Source organism: Anomaloglossus baeobatrachus, chromosome 7 (assembly GCF_048569485.1).
Source record: "Anomaloglossus baeobatrachus isolate aAnoBae1 chromosome 7, aAnoBae1.hap1, whole genome shotgun sequence".
Classification (NCBI taxonomy): domain Eukaryota; kingdom Metazoa; phylum Chordata; class Amphibia; order Anura; family Aromobatidae; genus Anomaloglossus; species Anomaloglossus baeobatrachus.
Genome location: NC_134359.1, coordinates 6,489,274 through 6,514,019, shown reverse-complemented (window position 1 = coordinate 6,514,019; position 24,746 = coordinate 6,489,274). Strand labels below are relative to the sequence as shown.

The 24,746-nt window shown below is 49.0% G+C and overlaps 1 protein-coding gene across 2 annotated transcripts in view; it reads right to left on the bottom strand.

Moving 5' to 3' along the window:
- Positions 1 to 23,565, bottom strand: part of ZNF148 (zinc finger protein 148) — a 39,049-nt gene extending 15,484 nt beyond the window's left edge. The window contains exon 1 of one of the 2 annotated variants that reach the window (XM_075316990.1): positions 23,300 to 23,565. The gene's annotated coding sequence lies outside the window, so the exon portion shown is untranslated. The remainder of the gene's footprint in view (positions 1 to 23,299) is intronic. The other variant, XM_075316989.1, reaches the window with a different exon arrangement.
- Positions 23,566 to 24,746: the final 1,181 nt, after the last annotated feature.

Sequence of the window (24,746 nt, the reverse complement as noted above, 5' to 3'; positions counted from 1 at the left end):
TCGCTAACTATGCCGAATGTGCGTCACGGAATCCGGAACCCCGGCGATATATCGTTAGATACGTCGTTGCGTGTAACGGGGCCTTTAGCCATTTTCATCAGTGTTAGATCAGATTTTCTCTTTTACAACAAAAAAAACAAAACAACAAAAAACCCCTGCAGTTTGTGAAGCTTCTCTGAGCAAAGTCAGTGAGAATTGGAGAGGAGCAGGATGAAAATAAACACCAGCTCAGTCCACAAAATACAGCAGCATGTGACCACGCACGCACGCCAGGGCTACAGCAGGATCGAGATCCAGTCAGTGAAGGGGTCACACTGCGAGCCCCAAAGTATCATCACAAGAAGGCTGCAAGATGTCTGAAGCAGATGGATGTTTGAGACTTGCTTCACGACAGAGGGTGGGGGCAGTAACGCCACCAATTACCTGCAATACGCTGTCATGTACCCGCGAAAAAGAATAGTTGAACTGCGTCATGGGTGCACAAACGCCATGGAGCCCCAGCCTCATCATTAGAGATGAGCAAACCCAGCTCTGACAGTTTTGCCGTGGTCGCTTGTGCAGTGTGAGCGGAGGCGTTGTCTTGCAGGGACAAGATTCCTTTGGACAGCTTGCCACACCTTTTGGCCTTCAGAGCTGCCTTCACTTGGTCCCAAAGTTGAATATAATACCTTGCATTGATGGTGAAACCCTTTTGAAGGTAGTCCACTAGCAGCACACCCTCCTTATCCCAGAACACAGACGCCATCACCTTAGTGGCTGATTTTTGCACCCTGAACTTCTTTGGACGAGGAGAACCACTGTGCCTCCACTTTTTTGACTGCTCCTTGTTTTCAGAGGAAAATAATGAAGGTTTCAGCTCACCCATATGAAGTCTCCAAGGCAAGGATGGATGCCCGCAGTCCCCCGGACAGGCCGGTCCGTGATTCAGAGTAGATATGGAAGGAAAAAGGGTTTGGGACTCAGCACCAATGCAGTAATATAAAACTTGGAACTTTATTAGAAAATCTAAAACAAAGGTACACAGGTCATCCAAAAAAAAAAAAAAAAAAAAAAAAAAAAAAAAAAAATCGCCATGCGATTTGCCTAGCAGCTTTACGCGTTTCGGACAAACAGGGGAAATTAAAAGCAGTCCTTAGTCATAAGCCTTATGACCCCGTATGCCGTATGCCCCCATAAGCCGTATGCCCCCGTAATGAATACTTGGTTGCCCCCGTAATGAATACTTGGTTGCCCCCGTAATGAATACTTGGTTGCCCCTGTAATGAATACTTGGTTGCCCCCGTAATGAATACTTGGTTGCCCCTGTAATGAATACTTGGTTGCCTACCCTTTGGCACTGAGGACGGCCTCGTTTCTTGTAGCATCTATCAGCTTCTTGCTGGTCTCCGCTGGTATTTTCTCTTCCTTCCAGTTTGTTCCCGATCTTGAATGTTTGCTGGGTTCTTTTTACCAATTGAAAACCAAAGAAAAAAATCCCCTTAAAAATATTCTTTATTAATACTTATTAAAACGGTATACCCTAGAACCATAAATACAGTTCATGCAGACCGTGGTCAAGTGAAGGGGGTGCAAGGCACATAAACCTAAGTGTAGGTAAAGGGGTAGCAGTATTAGGAGCACCAATATATTACCTCATAATTGACTATTGACAGCTTTGGGCACGGTTTATTTGCACACGGTGACGGGGGCTATTTTTCGGCAATTATCTATTTAGGGCAAGTTAGGGGAGAGTCGACGAGGAGCGGGGGGCACCCAGAAAATTATGTTGCAACTCCGCTGGTAGGCAGGTGACAGTGAGGGCTAATTGTTAGACCTAAGGCCCTTTCTATAACCCCTGGTGTATTCTTGGTGGTTTATTGTCACCCTAATACCACTACCCCTCTACCTACACCTACGTTTATCATTTATATGCCTTGCACCCCGTCACTTGACCACAGTCTGGATGACCTGTATTGATAGTTATAGTGTATACCATTTTAATAAGTATTAATAAAGAGTATTTTTAAGGGGATTTTTTTTATTTGGTTTTCAATTCATTTTTCCTCTTTGAACATAATTTTTTGTTTTTTTTCCAATGGCAGATTTCAGCTCACCCCAAAGATTTTCTATGGGATTGAGGTCAGGACTCATTGTTGGCCATTTTTTCTTTTTCCACCATTCCTTTGTACTTTTGCATGTTGCTTTGGGTCATTGTCTTGCTAGAAGATCCATGATCTTCGACTCAAACCAAGTTTTCTTCCTGGACAGGACATTTAACTCTAAAGGCCCCGTTACATTCTACGATATATCGGGCGATACGTCGCCGGGGTCACGGATTCAGTGATGCACATCCGACATCGTTTGACATATCGTAGCGTGTGACAGCTACGAGCGACTGTTAACGAGCAAAAATACTCACCTTATCGTTGCTCGTTGACACATCGTTCATTTTCAAAATATCGGTCACATTCCTGGATCCAGGTTGTTCGTCGTTCCTGAGGCAGCACACATCACAACGTGTGACACCTCGGGAACGATGAACACAGCTTACCTGCACCCGCCGGCAATGCGGAAGGAAGGAGGTGGGCGGGATGTTACGTCCCGCTTATCTCCGCCCCTCCGCTTCTATTGGCCGGCCGCTGTGTGACGTCGCTGTTACGCCGAACGTCCCTCCCCCTTCAGGAAGAGGATGTTCGCAGCCCACAGCGAGGTTGTTTGGGAGTAAGTACTTGTGACAGGGGTGACTGACTTTGTGCGACACAGGCAACAAATTGCCCACGACTCACAAACGATGAGTGCGATTGCACGATAAATCGACGCGTGTAACGGGGCCTTAAGATCTCTTGATAATTCTCTGATTTCATGATTCCTGTGATACGGTGAAGGCCTCCAGTACCAGAACAGCAAAGAAGCCCCATAGTATTATGGATCCTCAACCATGCTTAACTAAGGGTAGGGTGTTTTTTTTTCCCTTATAAGCTTCATTTCTCCGTCTGTAAACAAACTGTTGCTTTGCTTTGCCAGAAAGGTCTATTTTTGCTTCATCTGTCCACAGATCATTTTCCCAGAAGGATTGTGATTTAAGGTACTCTCTGGCAAAGATCAGTTGTTCCTTTTACGTCTTTTCTAAAGCAGTGTTTCTTCCTTGGCTTTCAGCCATAACGTTCTGCTTGGTTTAGTGTGCGGTGTATGGTACTTGTTGAAACCATGACCCCCAGACTGTTGCAGGTTGGCCTTTAGTTCTTTGGATGTTTGATGTGGTGATTTTTCCACCACTCGCACCAACTTTCGAAGACATCTCTTGTCAATTTTCCCCTTTCCCCCACATTCTTCTTGATGGTTCCATGCTTGGCAAACTTCTTAATAACATTGCGCACTTTTGAAACGGAGATAGCAAGGTAACTGGAGAAAGCCGTAAACCCTTTGAAAGTCTTGTGTTTGCTAATATTAGCAGATCTGATGTCCTCAGACAGCTCCTTAGGGTACCGTCTCACTAAACGACGTACCAGCGATTCCGACCACCAAGATGACCTGGTTAGGATTGCTGGTGCGTCGCTACATGGTCGCTGGTGAGCTGTCAATCAGGCAGATCTCACCAGCGACCAGTGACCAGCCTCCAGCGACTTGTGGAAACGGTGCTGTGCTTGGTAACCAAGGTAAATATCGGGTAACTAAGCAAAATGCTTTGCTTGGTTACCCGATATTTACCCTGGTTACCAGCACACACCGCTTAGCACTGGCTCCCTGCACTCGTAGCCAGGGTACACATCGGGTTACTAAGCAAAGCACAGTTACCCGATGTGTACTCTGGCTACGTGTGCAGGGAGCCAGCACTGGCAGCCTGAGAGCGGTGTACGCTGGTAACCAAGGTAAATATCGGGTAACCAAGCAAAGTGCTTCGCTTAGTTACCTGATGTGTACATTGGTTACCAGCGTACGCAGCTTCCAGACGCCGCCTCCTTGCTCCCTGCACTTTCAGATCGTTGTTCTCTCGTTGTCAAACACAGCGATGTGCGCTTCACAGCGGGAGAGCAACAAGCAAAAAATGAACCAGCACTTTGTGTAACGATCAGCGATTTCACAGCAGGGGCCAGGTCACTGCTCAGTGTCACACACAGCGAGATCGCTGATGAGGTCACTGGTACGTCACAAAACCTGTGACTTAGCAGCGATCTCGCTATGTGAGAAGTACCACTTAGTCTTCCCCGTTGTGACTAAGAACCAGGGCCGACCATGTGACTTATTAAAACACTGCAGTCATCATTCATTGGCTAATTCAAGTCACATGGGCACCGACAATGTATCCCAACAATTCCCATGTATGATTTACTAAGGCCCCCTTCACGCGTCCGTGAAAAACACGCACGTGTGTTACGGGCCGGTTTTCGGGTCCGTGTCCCGTTTTTGTGTCCGTTTTTATGGTCCGTGTGGCACCTGTGTGAATTGCGTATGCTAGCCCTGTTTGTGTGCAGAACGTCCGTGTGTGCGTGTGGAATTAACGTGTATGTGTACGTGGAATGTCCGTGTGTGTGATGCACAATGTCCTTTATAAATGTCGGCTGACAGCAGACAGAGTTGCGCGATGAGAATGAACTCGGGTGAACTTCACCCGACTTCATCCTCATACCGCGGCTCTGTCTGTGTGGAGTACTGATTAGCGGTCAACTGTGAAGGATTCACCGGTGACCGCTAATCCCCCGAGTGACTGAAGTTTCCCCCCCTCTCTCATACTCACCGTTCCTCGATCACCGGCGCAGCGCTGCACGGCATTCACACTGCTGCGGCGGCTTTTACTATTTTGAAAAAGCCGGCCGCTCATTAAACAATCTCCTATTCCCTGCTTTCCCCGCCCACCGGCGCCTATGATTGGTTGCAGTGAGACACGCCCCCACACTGAGTGACAGGTGCCTCACTGCACCCAATCACAGCAGCCGGTGGGCGTGTATATACTGTGCAGTAAAATAAATAAATAAATAATTAAAAAAACGGTGTGCGGTCCCCCCCAATTTTAATGCCAGCCAGATAAAGCCATACGGCTGAAGGCTGGTATTCTCAGGATGGGGAGCTCCACGTTATGGGGAGCCCCCCACCCTAACAATATCAGTCAGCAGCCGCCCAGAATTGTCGCATACATTATATGCGACAGTTCTGGGGCTGTACCCGGCTCTTCCCGATTTGCCCTGGTGCTTTGGCAAATCGGGGTAATAAGGAGTTAATGGCAGCCCATAGCTGCCACTAAATCCTAGATTACGGTAATCATGTCAGGCGTCTATGAGACACCCTCCATGATTAATCTGTAAGTGACAGTAAATAAACACACACACCCGAAAAATCCTTTATTAGAAATAAAAAACACACACATATACCCTGGTTCAACAATTTAATCAGCCCGAAAAAGCCCTCCATGTCCGGCGTAATCCAGGATGGTCCAGCGTCGCATCCAGCTCTGCTGCATGGAGGTGACAGGAGCTGCAGAATACACCGCCGCTCCGGTCACCTCCACGCAGCTAATGAAGACAGCCGTGCGATCAGCTGAGCTGTCACTGAGGTTACCCGCTGTCACTGGATCCAGCGGTGGATGCAGCGGTGGCCGCGGGTAACCTCAGTGACAGCTCAGCTGATCGCACGGCTGTCTTCATTAGCTGCGTGGAGGTGACCGGAGCGGCGGTGTATTCTGCAGCTCCTGTCACCTCCATGCAGCAGAGCTGGATGCGACGCTGGACCATCCTGGATTACGCCGGACATGGAGGGCTTTTTCGGGCTGATTAAATTGTTGAACCAGGGTATATGTGTGTGTTTTTTTATTTCTAATAAAGGATTTTTTCATGTGTGTGTGTTTATTTACTGTCACTTACAGATTAATCATGGAGGGTGTCTCATAGACGCCTGACATGATTAATCTAGGATTTAGTGGCAGCTATGGGCTGCCATTAACTCCTTATTACCCAGATTTGCCAACGCACCAGGGCAAATCGGGAAGAGCCGGGTACAGTCCCAGAACTGTCGCATATAATGTATGCGACAATTCTGGGCGGCTGCTGACTGATATTGTTAGGGTGGGGGGCTCCCCATAACGTGGAGCTCCCCATCCTGAGAATACCAGCCTTCAGCCGTATGGCTTTATCTGGCTGGCATTAAAATTGGGGGAGACCGCACGCCGTTTTTTTTAATTATTTATTTATTTTACTGCACAGTATAGACACGCCCACCGGCTGCTGTGATTGGGTGCAGTGAGGCACCTGTCACTCAGTGTGGGGGCGTGTCTCACTGCAACCAATCATAGGCGCCGGTGGGCGGGGAAAGCAGGGAATAGGAGATTGTTTAATGAGCGGCCGGCTTTTTCAAAATAGTAAAAGCCGCCGCAGCCGTGTGAATGCTGTGCAGCGCTGCGCCGGAGATCGGGGAACGGTAAGTATGAGAGAGGGGGGGAAACTGACCGACAGACTGTGAGAGAGGGACAGAGAGACCGACAGAGAGACCGACCGACGGACTCAGGGAGATTGACCGACATACACAGAAATAGAAAGAATAGCCGACATCACTAGAAATTAAAACACCAAACGGACACGGACTATAGGTAGATGCATACGTGTTTACTAACGTGTGTGCACATACCCATAGACTTTCATTGTGTCCACGTGTGCGTGCTCCGTGCAGATAACGGACATGCATCCGTGCAAAACGCAAACACATACGGATCACGGACACGCACACACGGACATAATGAAATAACGCACGTGTGACCACAATCATAGATTAACATTGGTGCACGCTTGGCCGTGTCTCCGGTATATATGGAAACGGACCAAACACGCACGTGTATCACGGACGTGTGAAGGGGGCCTAAAGGAGAGTTACAATGTGTCTCCACACTAATGTAATGTAATGTTGGATGCGACCTTATATCATTAATCTAGTATATAATTGGTACATTATGACCAATACCTACACTGGTTGCGGTGATGTATACCGTTCTTTCCTTCCCATCACCTGTCCGCATGTTCCAAAATTTCAATATGAATATTAATAAAAAATGTTGAACCGTTGATCGCCTCTTTTGTTGTTTTTGGTCTGTTCCCTTTAGCGATTTGGTTCATATATTATAGTTCATTCTGCGCCATATATGAGGAGTATGTATGTACATGTGTATTGCTATATATAATTTGTACGATATGCAGATGTTTATGCCATTATCTACTAATGTAATGTAAAGGGCCGATACCAGCAGATTCAGGGTTTTCTATTTTCCCTCCCATTGTTTTTAGTTTTATATTGCTGTTCCTCATTTGCTCTTTTGTATTTAACACGAGTGACGGGTGCTCGATCCAGAAAAGCCGATATTCCACATTATAGCCACCCGCGTCAATAACCAAGAGCAGGACTGTATACACTTCTCTCCCCTCCTCCTCCGTTATATAGACACTTCTCTCCCCTCCTCCTCCGTTATATAGACACTTCTCTCCCCTCCTCCTCCGTTATATAGACACTTCTCTCCCCTCCTCCTCCGTTATATAGACACTTCTCTCCCCTCCTCCTCCGTTATATAGACACTTCTCTCCCCTCCTCCTCCGTTATATAGACACTTCTCTCCCCTCCTCCTCCGTTATATAGACACTTCTCTCCCCTCCTCCTCCGTTATATAGACACTTCTCTCCCCTCCTCCTCCGTTATATAGACACTTCTCTCCCCTCCTCCTCCGTTATATAGACACTTCTCTCCCCTCCTCCTCCGTTATATAGACACTTCTCCCCCCTCCTCCTCCGTTATATAGACACTTCTCCCCCCTCCTCCTCCGTTATATAGACACTTCTCCTCTCCTCCGTTATATAGACACTTCTCTCCTCTCCTCCTCCGTTATATAGACACTTCTCTCCTCTCCTCCTCCGTTATATAGACACTTCTCTCCCCTCCTCCTCCGTTATATAGACACTTCTCTCCCCTCCTCCTCCGTTATATAGACACTTCTCTCCCCTCCTCCTCCGTTATATAGACACTTCTCTCCCCTCCTCCTCCGTTATATAGACACTTCTCTCCCCTCCTCCTCCGTTATATAGACACTTCTCTCCCCTCCTCCTCCGTTATATAGACACTTCTCTCCCCTCCTCCTCCGTTATATAGACACTTCTCCCCCCTCCTCCTCCGTTATATAGACACTTCTCCTCTCCTCCGTTATATAGACACTCCTCTCCTCCCCTTCTCCGTTATATAGACACTTCTCTCCTCTCCTCCTCCGTTATATAGACACTTCTCTCCTCTCCTCCTCCGTTATATAGACACTTCTCCTCTCCTCCGTTATATAGACACTTCTATCCTCTCCTTCTCCGTTATATAGACACTTCTCTCCTCTCCTCCTCCGTTATATAGACACTTCTCTCCTCTCCTCCTCCGTTATATAGACACTTCTCCTCTCCTCCGTTATATAGACACTTCTATCCTCTCCTCCGTTATATAGACACTTCTCTCCCCTCCTCCGTTATATAGACACTTCTCTCCCCTCCTCCGTTATATAGACACTTCTCTCCCCTCCTCCGTTATATAGACACTTCTCCCCCCTCCTCCTCCGTTATATAGACACTTCTCCTCTCCTCCGTTATATAGACACTTCTCTCCTCTCCTCCTCCGTTATATAGACACTTCTCTCCCCTCCTCCTCCTCCTCCGTTATATAGACACTTCTCTCCTCCATTATATAGACACTTCTCAGCCACTTCTCTCCTCTCCTCCTCCGTTATATAGACACTTCTCTCCCCTCCTCCTCCGTTATATAGACACTTCTCTCCCCTCCTCCTCCGTTATATAGACACTTCTCTCCCCTCCTCCGTTATATAGACACTTCTCCCCTCCTCCTCCTCCGTTATATAGACACTTCTCTCCCCTCCTCCTCCGTTATATAGACACTTCTCTCCCCTCCTCCGTTATATAGACACTTCTCTCCCCTCCTCCGTTATATAGACACTTCTCTCCCCTCCTCCGTTATATAGACACTTCTCTCCCCTCCTCCGTTATATAGACACTTCTCCCCCCTCCTCCTCCGTTATATAGACACTTCTCCTCTCCTCCGTTATATAGACAATTCTCTCCTCTCCTCCTCCGTTATATAGACACTTCTCTCCCCTCCTCCTCCGTTATATAGACACTTCTCTCCCCTCCTCCTCCGTTTATATAGACACTTCTCTCCTCTCCTCCTCCGTTATATAGACACTTCTCTCCTCTCCTCCTCCGTTATATAGACACTTCTCCTCTCCTCCGTTATATAGACACTTCTATCCTCTCCTCCTCCGTTATATAGACACTTCTCTCCCATCCTCCTCCTCCGTTATATAGACACTTCTCTCCCCTCCTCCTCCTCCGTTATATAGACACTTCTCTCCTCTCCTCCTCCGTTATATAGACACTTCTCTCCTCTCCTCCTCCGTTATATAGACACTTCTCTCCCCTCCTCCTCCGTTATATAGACACTTCTCTCCTCCTCCGTTATATAGAAACTTCTCTCTCCTCCTCCGTTATATAGAAACTTCTCTCCCCTCCTCCTCCGTTATATAGACACTTCCCTCCACTCCTCCTCCGTTATATACACTTCTCTCCCCTCCTCCTCCGTTATATAGACAATTCTCTCCTCTCCTCTCCTCCTCCGTTATATAGACACTTCTCTCCTCTCCTCCTCCGTTATATAGACACTTCTCTCCTCCGTTATATAGACACTTCTCTCCCCTCCTCCTCCTCCGTTATATAGACACTTCTCTCCTCCGTTATATAGACACTTCTCTCCCCTGCTCCTCCGTTATATAGACACTTCTCTCCCCTCCTCCTCCGTTATATAGACACTTCTCTCCCCTCCTCCTCCGTTATCTAGACACTTCTCTCCCCTCCTCCTCCGTTATCTAGACACTTCTCTCCCCTCCTCCTCCGTTATATAGACACTTCTCTCCACTCCTCCTCCGTTATATACACTTCTCTCCCCTCCTCCTCCGTTATATAGACACTTCTCTGCCCTGCTCCTCCGTTATATAGACACTTCTCTCCCCTCCTCCTCTGTTATATAGACACTTCTCTCCCCTCCTCCTCCTCCTCCTCCTCTGTTATATAGACACTTCTCTCCTCTCCTCCTCCGTTATATAGACACTTCCCTCCCCTCCTCCTCCGTTATATAGACACTTCTCTCTCCTCCTCCTCCTCCGTTATATAGACACTTCTCTCCTCCATTATATAGACACTTCTCAGCCACTTCTCTCCTCTCCTCCTCCGTTATATAGACACTTCTCTCCTCCTCCGTTATATAGACACTTCTCTCCTCTCCTCCTCCGTTATATAGACACTTCTCTCCCCTCCTCCTCCATTATATAGACACTTCTCTCCCCTCCTCCTCCGTTATATAGACACTTCTCTCCTCTCCTCCTCCGTTATATAGACACTTCTCTCTCCTCCTCCTCCTCCGTTATATAGACACTTCTCTCCCCTCCTACTCCTCCGTTATATAGACACTTCTCTCCTCTCCTCCTCCGTTATATAGACACTTCTCTCCTCTCCTCCTCCGTTATATAGACACTTCTCTCCTCTCCTCCTCCGTTATATAGACACTTCCCTCCCCTCCTCCTCCGTTATATAGACACTTCTCTCCCCTCCTCCTCCTCCGTTATATAGACACTTCTCTCCTCTCCTCCTCCGTTATATAGACACTTCTCCCCTCTCCTCCTCCGTTATATAGACACTTCTCTCCTCCGTTATATAGACACTTCTCTCCCCTCCTCCTCCGTTATATAGACACTTCTCTCCTCTCCTCCTCCGTTATATAGACACTTCTCTCCCCTCCTCCTCCGTTATATAGACACTTCTCTCCTCTCCTCCATTATATAGACACTTCTCTCCCCTCCTCCTCCGTTATATAGACACTTCTCTCCCCTCCTCCTCCGTTATATAGACACTTCTCTCCTCTCCTCCTCCGTTATATAGACACTTCTCTCCCCTGCTCCTCCGTTATATAGACACTTCTCTCCTCTCCTCTCCTCCTCCGTTATATAGACACTTCTCTCCTCTCCTCCATTATATAGACACTTCTCTCCCCTCCTCCTCCGTTATATAGACACTTCTCCCCCCTCCTCCTCCTCCGTTATATAGACACTTCTCTCCCCTCCTCCTCCTCAGTTATATAGACACTTCTCTCCCCTCCTCCTCCGTTATATAGACACTTCTCTCCTCCGTTATATAGACACTTCTCTCCTCTCCTCCTCCGTTATATAGACACTTCTCTCCCCTCCTCCTCCGTTATATAGACACTTCTCTCCCCTCCTCCTCCGTTATATAGACACTTCTCTCCTCTCCTCCATTATATAGACACTTCTCTCCCCTCCTCCTCCGTTATATAGACACTTCTCTCCCCTCCTCCTCCGTTATATAGACACTTCTCTCCTCTCCTCCATTATATAGACACTTCTCTCCCCTCCTCCTCCGTTATATAGACACTTCTCTCCCCTGCTCCTCCGTTATATAGACACTACTCTCCCCTCCTCCTCCGTTATATAGACACTTCTCTCCTCTCCTCCTCCGTTATATAGACACTTCTCTTCTCTCCTCCTCCGTTATATAGACACTTCTCTCCTCTCCTCCTCCGTTATATAGACACTTCTCTCCTCTCCTCCTCCGTTATATAGACACTTCTCTCCTCTCCTCCTCCGTTATATAGACACTTCTCTCCTCTCCTCCTCCGTTATATACACTTCTCGCCCCTCCTCCTCCGTTATATAGACACTTCTCTCCCCTGCTCCTCCGTTATATAGACACTTCTCTCCCCTCCTCCTCCTCCTCCTCCTCCTCCTCCGTTATATAGACACTTCTCTCCCCTCCTCCTCCGTTATATAGACACTTCTCTCCTCCATTATATAGACACTTCTCAGCCACTTCTCTCCTCTCCTCCTCCGTTATATAGACACTTCTCTCCTCCTCCGTTATATAGACACTTCTCTCCTCTCCTCCTCCGTTATATAGACACTTCTCTCCCCTCCTCCTCCATTATATAGACACTTCTCTCCCCTCCTCCTCCATTATATAGACACTTCTCTCCCCTCCTCCTCCATTATATAGACACTTCTCTCCCCTCCTCCTCCGTTATATAGACACTTCCCTCCCCTCCTCCTCCGTTATATAGACACTTCTCTCTCCTCCTCCTCCTCCGTTATATAGACACTTCTCTCCCCTCCTACTCCTCCGTTATATAGACACTTCTCTCCTCTCCTCCTCCGTTATATAGACACTTCTCTCCTCTCCTCCTCCGTTATATAGACACTTCTCTCCTCTCCTCCTCCGTTATATAGACACTTCTCTCCTCTCCTCCTCCGTTATATAGACACTTCCCTCCCCTCCTCCTCCGTTATATAGACACTTCTCTCTCCTCCTCCTCCTCCGTTATATAGACACTTCTCTCCCCTCCTCCTCCTCCGTTATATAGACACTTCTCTCCTCTCCTCCTCCGTTATATAGACACTTCTCCCCTCTCCTCCTCCGTTATATAGACACTTCTCTCCTCCGTTATATAGACACTTCTCTCCCCTCCTCCTCCGTTATATAGACACTTCTCTCCTCTCCTCCTCCGTTATATAGACACTTCTCTCCCCTCCTCCTCCGTTATATAGACACTTCTCTCCTCTCCTCCATTATATAGACACTTCTCTCCCCTCCTCCTCCGTTATATAGACACTTCTCCCCCCTCCTCCTCCGTTATATAGACACTTCTCTCCTCTCCTCCGTTATATAGACACTTCTCTCCCCTCCTCCTCCGTTATATAGACACTTCTCTCCTCCGTTATATAGACACTTCTCTCCTCTCCTCCGTTATATAGACACTTCTCTCCTCTCCTCCTACGTTATATAGACACTTCTCTCCCCTCCTCCTCCGTTATATAGACACTTCTCTCCCCTCCTCCTCCGTTATATAGACACTTCTCTCCTCTCCTCCATTATATAGACACTTCTCTCCCCTCCTCCTCCGTTATATAGACACTTCTCTCCCCTCCTCCTCCGTTATATAGACACTTCTCTCCTCTCCTCCATTATATAGACACTTCTCTCCCCTCCTCCTCCGTTATATAGACACTTCTCTCCCCTCCTCCTCCGTTATATAGACACTTCTCTCCTCTCCTCCATTATATAGACACTTCTCTCCCCTCCTCCTCCGTTATATAGACACTTCTCTCCCCTGCTCCTCCGTTATATAGACACTTCTCTCCCCTCCTCCTCCGTTATATAGACACTTCTCTCCTCCTCCGTTATATAGACACTTCTCTCCTCTCCTCCTCCGTTATATAGACACTTCTCTCCTCTCCTCTCCTCCTCCGTTATATAGACACTTCTCTCCTCTCCTCCTCCGTTATATAGACACTTCTCTCCTCTCCTCCTCCGTTATATAGACACTTCTCTCCTCTCCTCCTCCGTTATATAGACACTTCTCTCCTCTCCTCCTCCGTTATATAGACACTTCTCTCCTCTCCTCTCCTCCTCCGTTATATAGACACTTCTCTCCTCTCCTCCTCCGTTATATAGACACTTCTCTCCTCTCCTCCTCCGTTATATAGACACTTCTCTCCTCTCCTCCTCCGTTATATAGACACTTCTCTCCTCCTCCGTTATATAGACACTTCTCTCCTCTCCTCCTCCGTTATATAGACACTTCTCTCCTCTCCTCCTCCGTTATATAGACACTTCTCTCCCCTCCTCCTCCGTTATATAGACACCTCTCCCCTCCTCCTCCGTTATATAGACACTTCTCTCCCCTCCTCCTCCGTTATATAGACACTTCTCTCCTCTCCTCCTCCGTTATATAGACACTTCTCTCCCCTCCTCCTCCGTTATATAGACACTTCTCTCCCCTCCTCCTCCGTTATATAGACACTTCTCTCCTCTCCTCCTCCGTTATATAGACACTTCTCTCCCCTCCTCCTCCGTTATATAGACACTTCTCTCCCCTCCTCCTCCGTTATATAGACACTTCTCTCCCCCTCCTCCGTTATATAGACACTTCTCTCCTCTCCTCCTCCGTTATATAGACACTTCTCTCCTCTCCTCCTCCGTTATATAGACACTTCTCTCCTCTCCTCCTCCGTTATATAGACACTTCTCTCCTCTCCTCCTCCGTTATATAGACACTTCTCTCCCCTCCTCCGTTATATAGACACTTCTCTCCTCTCCTCCTCCGTTATATAGACACTTCTCTCCTCTCCTCCTCCGTTATATAGACACTTCTCCCCCTCCTCCTCCGTTATATAGACACTTCTCTCCTCTCCTCCTCCGTTATATAGACACTTCTCTCCTCTCCTCCTCCGTTATATAGACACTTCTCTCCTCTCCTCCTCCGTTATATAGACACTTCTCTCCTCTCCTCCTCCGTTATATAGACACTTCTCTCCCCTCCTCCTCCGTTATATAGACACTTCTCCTCTCCTCCGTTATATAGACACTTCTCTCCTCTCCTCCTCCGTTATATAGACACTTCTCTCCTCTCCTCCTCCGTTATATAGACACTTCTCTCCTCTCCTCCTCCGTTATATAGACACTTCTCTCCTCTCCTCCTCCGTTATATAGACACTTCTCCCCCCTCCTCCTCCGTTATATAGACACTTCTCACCCCTCCTCCTCCGTTATATAGACACTTCTCTCCTCTCCTCCATTATATAGACACTTCTCTCCCCTCCTCCTCCGTTATATAGACACTTCTCTCCCCTCCTCCTCCGTTATATAGACACTTCTCTCCTCTCCTCCATTATATAGACACTTCTCTCCCCTCCTCCTCCGTTATATAGACACTTCTCTCCTCTCCTCCATTATATAGACACTTCTCTCCCCTCCTCCTCCGTTATATAGACACTTCTCTCCCCTCCTCCTCCGTTATATAGACACTTCTCTCCTCTCCTCCATTATATAGACACTTCTCTCCCCTCCTCCTCCGTTATATAGACACTTCTCTCCCCTCCTCCTCCGTTATATAGACACTTCTCTCCTCTCCTCCATTATATAGACACTTCTCTCCCCTCCTCCTCCGTTATATAGACACTTCTCTCCCCTCCTCCTCCGTTATATAGACACTTCTCTCCCCTCCTCCTCCGTTATATAGACACTTCTCTCCTCCTCCGTTATATAGACACTTCTCTCCTCTCCTCCTCCGTTATATAGACACTTCTCTCCTCTCCTCTCCTCCTCCGTTATATAGACACTTCTCTCCTCTCCTCCTCCGTTATATAGACACTTCTCTCCTCTCCTCCTCCGTTATATAGACACTTCTCTCCTCTCCTCCTCCGTTATATAGACACTTCTCTCCTCTCCTCCTCCGTTATATAGACACTTCTCTCCTCTCCTCTCCTCCTCCGTTATATAGACACTTCTCTCCTCTCCTCCTCCGTTATATAGACACTTCTCTCCTCTCCTCCTCCGTTATATAGACACTTCTCTCCTCTCCTCCTCCGTTATATAGACACTTCTCTCCTCCTCCGTTATATAGACACTTCTCTCCTCTCCTCCTCCGTTATATAGACACTTCTCTCCTCTCCTCCTCCGTTATATAGACACTTCTCTCCCCTCCTCCTCCGTTATATAGACACCTCTCCCCTCCTCCTCCGTTATATAGACACTTCTCTCCCCTCCTCCTCCGTTATATAGACACTTCTCTCCTCTCCTCCTCCGTTATATAGACACTTCTCTCCCCTCCTCCTCCGTTATATAGACACTTCTCTCCCCTCCTCCTCCGTTATATAGACACTTCTCTCCTCTCCTCCTCCGTTATATAGACACTTCTCTCCCCTCCTCCTCCGTTATATAGACACTTCTCTCCCCTCCTCCTCCGTTATATAGACACTTCTCTCCCCTCCTCCGTTATATAGACACTTCTCTCCTCTCCTCCTCCGTTATATAGACACTTCTCTCCTCTCCTCCTCCGTTATATAGACACTTCTCTCCTCTCCTCCTCCGTTATATAGACACTTCTCTCCTCTCCTCCTCCGTTATATAGACACTTCTCTCCCCTCCTCCGTTATATAGACACTTCTCTCCTCTCCTCCTCCGTTATATAGACACTTCTCTCCTCTCCTCCTCCGTTATATAGACACTTCTCCCCCCTCCTCCTCCGTTATATAGACACTTCTCACCCCTCCTCCTCCGTTATATAGACACTTCTCTCCCCTCCTCCTCCGTTATATAGACACTTCTCCTCTCCTCCGTTATATAGACACTTCTCTCCTCTCCTCCTCCGTTATATAGACACTTCTCTCCTCTCCTCCTCCGTTATATAGACACTTCTCTCCTCTCCTCCTCCGTTATATAGACACTTCTCTCCTCTCCTCCTCCGTTATATAGACACTTCTCCCCCCTCCTCCTCCGTTATATAGACACTTCTCACCCCTCCTCCTCCGTTATATAGACACTTCTCTCCTCTCCTCCTCCGTTATATAGACACTTCTCTCCCCTCCTCCTCCGTTATATAGACACTTCTCTCCTCTCCTCCTCCGTTATATAGACACTTCTCTCCTCTCCTCCTCCGTTATATAGACACTTCTCTCCTCTCCTCCTCCGTTATATAGACACTTCTCTCCTCTCCTCCTCCGTTATATAGACACTTCTCTCCTCTCCTCCTCCGTTATATAGACACTTCTCTCCTCTCCTCCTCCGTTATATAGACACTTCTCTCCCCTCCTCCTCCTCCGTTATATAGACACTTCTCTCCCCTCCTCCTCCGTTATATAGACACTTCTCTCCCCTCCTCCTCCGTTATATAGACACTTCTCCCCTCCTCCTCCGTTATATAGACACTTCTCTCCTCTCCTCCTCCGTTATATAGACACTTCTCTCCTCTCCTCCTCCGTTATATAGACACTTCTCTCCTCTCCTCCGTTATATAGACACTTCTCTCCCCTCCTCCTCCGTTATATAGACACTTCTCTCCTCTCCTCCTCCGTTATATAGACACTTCTCTCCTCTCCTCCTCCGTTATATAGACACTTCTCTCCTCTCCTCCTCCGTTATATAGACACTTCTCTCCTCTCCTCCTCCGTTATATAGACACTTCTCTCCTCTCCTCCTCCGTTATATAGACACTTCTCTCCTCTCCTCCTCCGTTATATAGACACTTCTCTCCTCTCCTCCTCCGTTATATAGACACTTCTCTCCTCTCCTCCTCCGTTATATAGACACTTCTCTCCTCTCCTCCTCCGTTATATAGACACTTCTCTCCCCTCCTCCTCCGTTATATAGACACTTCTCTCCTCCGTTATATAGACACTTCTCTCCTCTCCTCCTCCGTTATATAGACACTTCTCTCCTCTCCTCCTCCGTTATATAGACACTTCTCTCCTCTCCTCCTCCGTTATATAGACACTTCTCTCCTCTCCTCCTCCGTTATATAGACACTTCTCTCCCCTCCTCCTCCGTTATATAGACACTTCTCCCCTCCTCCTCCGTTATATAGACACTTCTCTCCTCTCCTCCTCCGTTATATAGACACTTCTCTCCTCTCCTCCTCCGTTATATAGACACTTCTCTCCTCTCCTCCGTTATATAGACACTTCTCTCCCCTCCTCCTCCGTTATATAGACACTTCTCTCCTCTCCTCCTCCGTTATATAGACACTTCTCTCCCCTCCTCCTCCGTTATATAGACACTTCTCTCCCCTCCTCCTCCGTTATATAGACACTTCTCCCCTCCTCCTCCGTTATATAGACACTTCTCTCCTCTCCTCCTCCGTTATATAGACACTTCTCTCCCCTCCTCCTCCGTTATATAGACACTTCTCTCCCCTCCTCCTCCGTTATATAGACACTTCTCTCCCCTCCTCCTCCGTTATATAGACACTTCTCCCCTCCTCCTCCGTTATATAGACACTTCTCTCCTCTCCTCCTCCGTTATATAGACACTTCTCTCCTCTCCTCCTCCGTTATATAGACACTTCTCTCCCCTCCTCCTCCGTTATATAGACACTTCTCTCCTCTCCTCCGTTATATAGACACTTCTCTCCCCTCCTCCTCCGTTATATAGACACTTCTCTCCTCTCCTCCTCCGTTATATAGACACTTCTCTCCTCTCCTCCTCCGTTATATAGACACTTCTCTCCTCTCCTCCGTTATATAGACACTTCTCTCCTCTCCTCGTTATATAGACACTTCTCTCCCCTCCTCCTCCGTTATATAGACACTTCTCTCCCCTCCTCCTCCGTTATATAGACACTTCTCTCCCCTCCTCCTCCGTTATATAGACACTTCTCTCCCCTCCTCCTCCGTTATATAGACACTTCTCTCCTCTCCTCCGTTATATAGACACTTCTCTCCCCTCCTCCTCCGTTATATAGACACTTCTCTCCCCTCCTCCTCCGTTATATAGACACTTCTCTCCTCTCCTCCGTTATATAGACACTTCTCTCCCCTCCTCCTCCGTTATATAGACACTTCTCTCCCCTCCTCCTCCGTTATATAGACACTTCTCTCCTCTCCTCCTCCGTTATATAGACACTTCTCTCCCCTCCTCCTCCGTTATATAGACACTTCTCTCCTCTCCTCCTCCGTTATATAGACACTTCTCTCCTCTCCTCCTCCGTTATATAGACACTTCTCTCCTCTCCTCTCCTCCGTTATATAGACACTTCTCTCCCCTCCTCCTCCGTTATATAGACACTTCTCTCCCCCTCCTCCTCCGTTATATAGACACTTCTCTCTCCCTCCTCCTCCGTTATATAGACACTTCTCTCCCCTCCTCCTCCGTTATATAGACACTTCTCTCCCCTCCTCCTCCGTTATATAGACACTTCTCTCCCTCTCCTCCTCCGTTATATAGACACTTCTCTCCCCTCCTCCTCCGTTATATAGACACTTCTCTCCTCTCCTCCGTTATATAGACACTTCTCTCCCCTCCTCCTCCGTTATATAGACACTTCTCTCCCCTCCTCCTCCGTTATATAGACACTTCTCTCCTCTCCTCCTCCGGTATACCTCTTCGTTATATAGACACTTCTCTCCCCTCCTCCTCCGTTATATAGACACTTCTCTCCCCTCCTCCTCCGTTATATAGACACTTCTCTCCTCTCCTCCTCCGTTATATAGACACTTCTCTCCCCTCCTCCTCCGTTATATAGACACTTCTCTCCCCTCCTCCTCCGTTATATAGACACTTCTCTCCTCTCCTCCTCCGTTATATAGACACTTCTCTCCCCTCCTCCTCCGTTATATAGACACTTCTCTCCTCCTCCGTTATATAGACACTTCTCTCCCTCCTCCTCCGTTATATAGACACTTCTCTCCTCTCCTCCTCCGTTATATAGACACTTCTCTCCCCTCCTCCTCCGTTATATAGACACTTCTCTCCTCTCCTCCGTTATATAGACACTTCTCTCCCTCCTCCTCCGTTATATAGACACTTCTCTCCCTCTCCTCCGTTATATAGACACTTCTCCCCTCCTCCTCCGTTATATAGACACTTCTCTCCTCTCCTCCTCCGTTATATAGACACTTCTCTCCTCTCCTCCTCCGTTATATAGACACTCTCTCCTCCTCCTCCTCCGTTATATAGACACTTCTCTCCCCTCCTCCTCCGTTATATAGACACTTCTCTCCCCTCCTCCTCCGTTATATACACAGTCTCTCCTCCTCCTCCTCCGTTATATAGACACTTCTCTCCCCTCCTCCTCCGTTATATAGACACTTCTCTCCCTCCTCCTCCGTTATATAGACACTTCTCTCCTCTCCTCCTCCGTCATATAGACACTTCTCTCCTCTCCTCCTCCGTTATATAGACACTCTCTCCTCCTCCTCCTCCGTTATATAGACACTTCTCTCCTCTCCTCCTCCGTTATATAGACACTTCTCTCCCCTCCTCCTCCGTTATATAGACACTTCTCTCCCCTCCTCCTCCGTTATATAGACACTTCTCTCCTCTCCTCCGTTATATAGACACTTCTCTCCCCTCCTCCTCCGTTATATAGACACTTCTCTCCCCTCCTCCTCCGTTATATAGACACTTCTCTCCTCTCCTCCGTTATATAGACACTTCTCTCCCCTCCTCCGTTATATAGACACTTCTCTCCCCCTCCTCCTCCGTTATATAGACACTTCTCTCCCCTCCTCCTCCGTTATATAGACACTTCTCTCCTCTCCTCCTCCGTTATATAGACACTTCTCTCCCCTCCTCCTCCGTTATATAGACACTTCTCTCCTCTCCTCCTCCGTTATATAGACACTTCTCTCCTCTCCTCCTCCGTTATATAGACACTTCTCTCCTCTCCTCCGTTATATAGACACTTCTCTCCTCTCCTCCGTTATATAGACACTTCTCTCCCCCTCCTCCTCCGTTATATAGACACTTCTCTCCCCTCCTCCTCCGTTATATAGACACTTCTCTCCCCTCCTCCTCCGTTATATAGACACTTCTCTCCCCTCCTCCTCCGTTATATAGACACTTCTCTCCCCTCCTCCTCCGTTATATAGACACTTCTCTCCCCTCCTCCTCCGTTATATAGACACTTCTCTCCCCTCCTCCTCCGTTATATAGACACTTCTCTCCTCTCCTCCGTTATATAGACACTTCTCTCTCTCCCCTCCTCCTCCGTTATATAGACACTTCTCTCCCCTCCTCCTCCGTTATATAGACACTTCTCTCCCCTCCTCCTCCGTTATATAGACACTTCTCTCTCCTCTCCTCCGTTATATAGACACTTCTCCCCTCCTCCTCCGTTATATAGACACTTCTCTCCCCTCCTCCTCCTCCGTTATATAGACACTTCTCTCCCCTCCTCCTCCGTTATATAGACACTTCTCTCCTCTCCTCCTCCGTTATATAGACACTTCTCTCCTCTCCTCCTCCGTTATATAGACACTTCTCTCCTCTCCTCCTCCGTTATATAGACACTCTCTCCTCCTCCTCCTCCTCCGTTATATAGACACTTCTCTCCCCTCCTCCTCCGTTATATAGACACTTCTCTCCCCTCCTCCTCCGTTATATACACAGTCTCTCCTCCTCCTCCTCCGTTATATAGACACTTCTCTCCCCCTCCTCCTTCCGTTATATAGACACTTCTCTCCCTCCTCCTCCGTTATATAGACACTTCTCTCCTCTCCTCCTCCGTTATATAGACACTTCTCTCCTCTCCTCCTCCGTTATATAGACACTCTCTCCTCCTCCTCCTCCGTTATATAGACACTTCTCTCCTCTCCTCCTCCGTTATATAGACACTTCTCTCCTCTCCTCCTCCGTTATATAGACACTTCTCTCCTCTCCTCCTCCGTTATATAGACACTTCTCTCCTCTCCTCCTCCGTTATATAGACACTTCTCTCCCCTCCTCCTCCGTTATATAGACACTTCTCTCCTCTCCTCCTCCGTTATATAGACACTTCTCTCCTCTCCTCCTCCGTTATATACACAGTCTCTCCTCCTCCTCCTCCGTTATATAGACACTTCTCTCCCCTCCTCCTCCGTTATATAGACACTTCTCTCCCCTCCTCCTCCGTTATATAGACACTTCTCTCCCCTCCTCCTCCGTTATATAGACACTTCTCTCCCCTCCTCCTCCGTTATATAGACACTCTCTCCTCCTCCTCCTCCGTTATATAGACACTTCTCTCCCCTCCTCCTCCGTTATATAGACACTTCTCTCCTCTACTCCTCCGTTATATAGACACTTCTCTCCTCTCCTCCTCCGTTATATAGACACTTCTCTCCCCTCCTCCTCCTCCGTTATATAGACACTTCTCTCCCCTCCTCCTCCGTTATATAGACACTTCTCTCCCCTCCTCCTCCGTTATATAGACACTTCTCTCCCCTCCTCCTCCTCCGTTATATAGACACTTCTCTCCCCTCCTCCTCCTCCGTTATATAGACACTTCTCTCCCCTCCTCCTCCGTTATATAGACACTTCTCTCCCCTCCTCCTCCGTTATATAGACACTTCTCTCCTCTCCTCCTCCGTTATATAGACACTTCTCTCCTCCTCCTCCTCCGTTATATACACAGTCTCTCCTCCTCCGTTATATAGACACTTCTCTCCCCTCCTCCTCCGTTATATAGACACTCTCTCCTCTCCTCCGTTATATAGACACTTCTCTCCTCTCCTCCGTTATATAGACACTTCTCCTCTCCCCTCCTCCTCCGTTATATAGACACTTCTCTCCTCTCCTCCGTTATATAGACACTTCTCTCCCCTCCTCCTCCGTTATATAGACACTTCTCTCCCCTCCTCCTCCGTTATATAGACACTTCTCTCCCCTCCTCCTCCGTTATATAGACACTCTCTCCCCTCCTCCTCCGTTATATAGACACTTCTCTCCCCTCCTCCTCCGTTATATAGACACTTCTCCTCTCCCCTCCTCCTCCGTTATATAGACACTTCTCTCCCCTCCTCCTCCGTTATATAGACACTTCTCTCCCCTCCTCCTCCGTTATATAGACACTTCTCTCCTCTCCTCCTCCGTTATATAGACACTTCTCTCCCCTCCTCCTCCGTTATATAGACACTTCTCTCCTCTCCTCCTCCGTTATATAGACACTTCTCTCCCCTCCTCCTCCGTTATATAGACACTTCTCTCCCCTCCTCCTCCGTTATATAGACACTTCTCTCCCCTCCTCCTCCGTTATATAGACACTTCTCTCCCCTCCTCCTCCGTTATATAGACACTTCTCTCCCCTCCTCCTCCGTTATATAGACACTTCTCCTCTCCCCTCCTCCTCCGTTATATAGACACTTCTCTCCCCTCCTCCTCCGTTATATAGACACTTCTCTCCCCTCCTCCTCCGTTATATAGACACTTCTCTCCTCTCCTCCTCCGTTATATAGACACTTCTCTCCTCCTCCTCCTCCGTTATATACACAGTCTCTCCTCCTCCGTTATATAGACACTTCTCTCCCCTCCTCCTCCGTTATATAGACACTCTCTCCTCTCCTCCGTTATATAGACACTTCTCTCCTCTCCTCCTCCGTTATATAGACACTTCTCTCCCCTCCTCCTCCGTTATATAGACACTTCTCTCCTCTCCTCCGTTATATAGACACTTCTCTCCCCTCCTCCTCCGTTATATAGACACTTCTCTCCCCTCCTCCTCCGTTATATAGACACTTCTCTCCCCTCCTCCTCCGTTATATAGACACTTCTCTCCCCTCCTCCTCCGTTATATAGACACTCTCTCCTCTCCTCCGTTATATAGACACTTAAGCCCCGGTCTTTGGCTCCTCCTCCCCCCGGTCTCGATGTTTGGCCCCTCCTCCCCCGGTCTCTGGCTCCTCCCTCTCCCGGTCTCCCGCCCCTCCCCCAGTCTCGGTTCTCGCGGCCTGCTCTTTCCTCAAAGCTCCGGACTTTCCTGACTTTACCTTCCAGGCTAAGGCGCCTCCGTTGTCCTCCGCCTGTTTGGCCTCTGTTCGTTCACTCACCCACATCCTCCCGAGTCCTGGGCTCCGGGCCCAACCGGTGTCAGCGGCGACTTCTTCCTCCTCCCCCACCGGCACCGGAGACTGGGCGGCCCCTCGCTATGCATGCCGGGAGGAGAGGGCGGGGGCGGCCTTGTGTGTGCGACGTATAACGCACAGCGTCTGTGTACGGCGGCGCCATCATCGCGGAGCGCGCTCGGTACCGAGCACTGAAGGGGCGAGAAGTCGCCTCACAGAACATGCAGCCAATCAGAGAGCAGCTTTCATCCCTTCTTCCTGGTGACGCTATGGAAACTGTGATCTGATTGGCTGGAGCAGACACTGGCGGGAGTCTCTTCAGCGCAGATTATGAGGTGATTTATGTCACTAAAGTGTGACAGGAATTCACACCACGGCCGAGCCCCAGTGTGCTGCCCTCACCGTCACTCCGCGTGTGGCTGCGGCCCTGCGTGGGCTTACCTGCCGCTCCTGCGTGGGCTTACCTGCCGCTCCTGCGTGGGCTTACCTGCCGCTCCTGCGTGGGCTTACCTGCCGCTCCTGCGTGGGCTTACCTGCCGCTCCTGCGTGGGCTTACCTGCCGCTCCTGCGTGGGCTTACCTGCCGCTCCTGCGTGGGCTTACCTGCCGCTCCTGCGTGGGCTTACCTGCGGCTCCTGTGTGGGCTTACCTGCGGCTCCTGCGTGGGCTTACCTGCCGCTCCTGCGTGGGCTTACCTGCCGCTCCTGCGTGGGCTTACCTGCCGCTCCTGCGTGGGCTTACCTGCCGCTTCTGCGTGGGCTTACCTGCCGCTCCTGCGTGGGCTTACCTGCGGCTCCTGCGTGGGCTTACCTGCCGCTCCTGCGTGGGCTTACCTGCCGCTCCTGCGTGGGCTTACCTGCCGCTTCTGCGTGGGCTTACCTGCGGCCCTGTGGGGCAACCTGTGGTTTTGTGGGGGCTACCTTCCTGTGGAGCAGCATGGGGTTTGTGCGATCCTGTGGGGCCACCTGCGGTCCTGTGGGGCAATCTGCGGACTTGTGGGGACATCTTCCTGTGGGGTTTGTGCGATCCTGTGGGGCCACCTGCGGTCCTGTGGGGCAATCTGCGGACTTGTGGGGACATCTTCCTGTGGGGTTTGTGCGATCCTGTGGGGCTACCTGTGGTTTTGTAGAGCCAGATGCCGTCTTGTGGGGCCACCTGCGGTTTTGTGGGGCTACCTTCCTGTGGGGTGTGTGCGGTCTTGTAGAGCCAGGTACCATCTTGTAGTGCCAGGTGCCGTCTTGTGGGGCTACCTTCCTGTGGGGCTACCTGTGGTCTTGTAGGGCCAGGTGCTGTCTTGTGGGGCCACCTGCGGTTTTGTGGGGCTACCTTCCTGTGGAGCCGCATGGGGTTTGTGCGATCCTGTGGGGCTACCT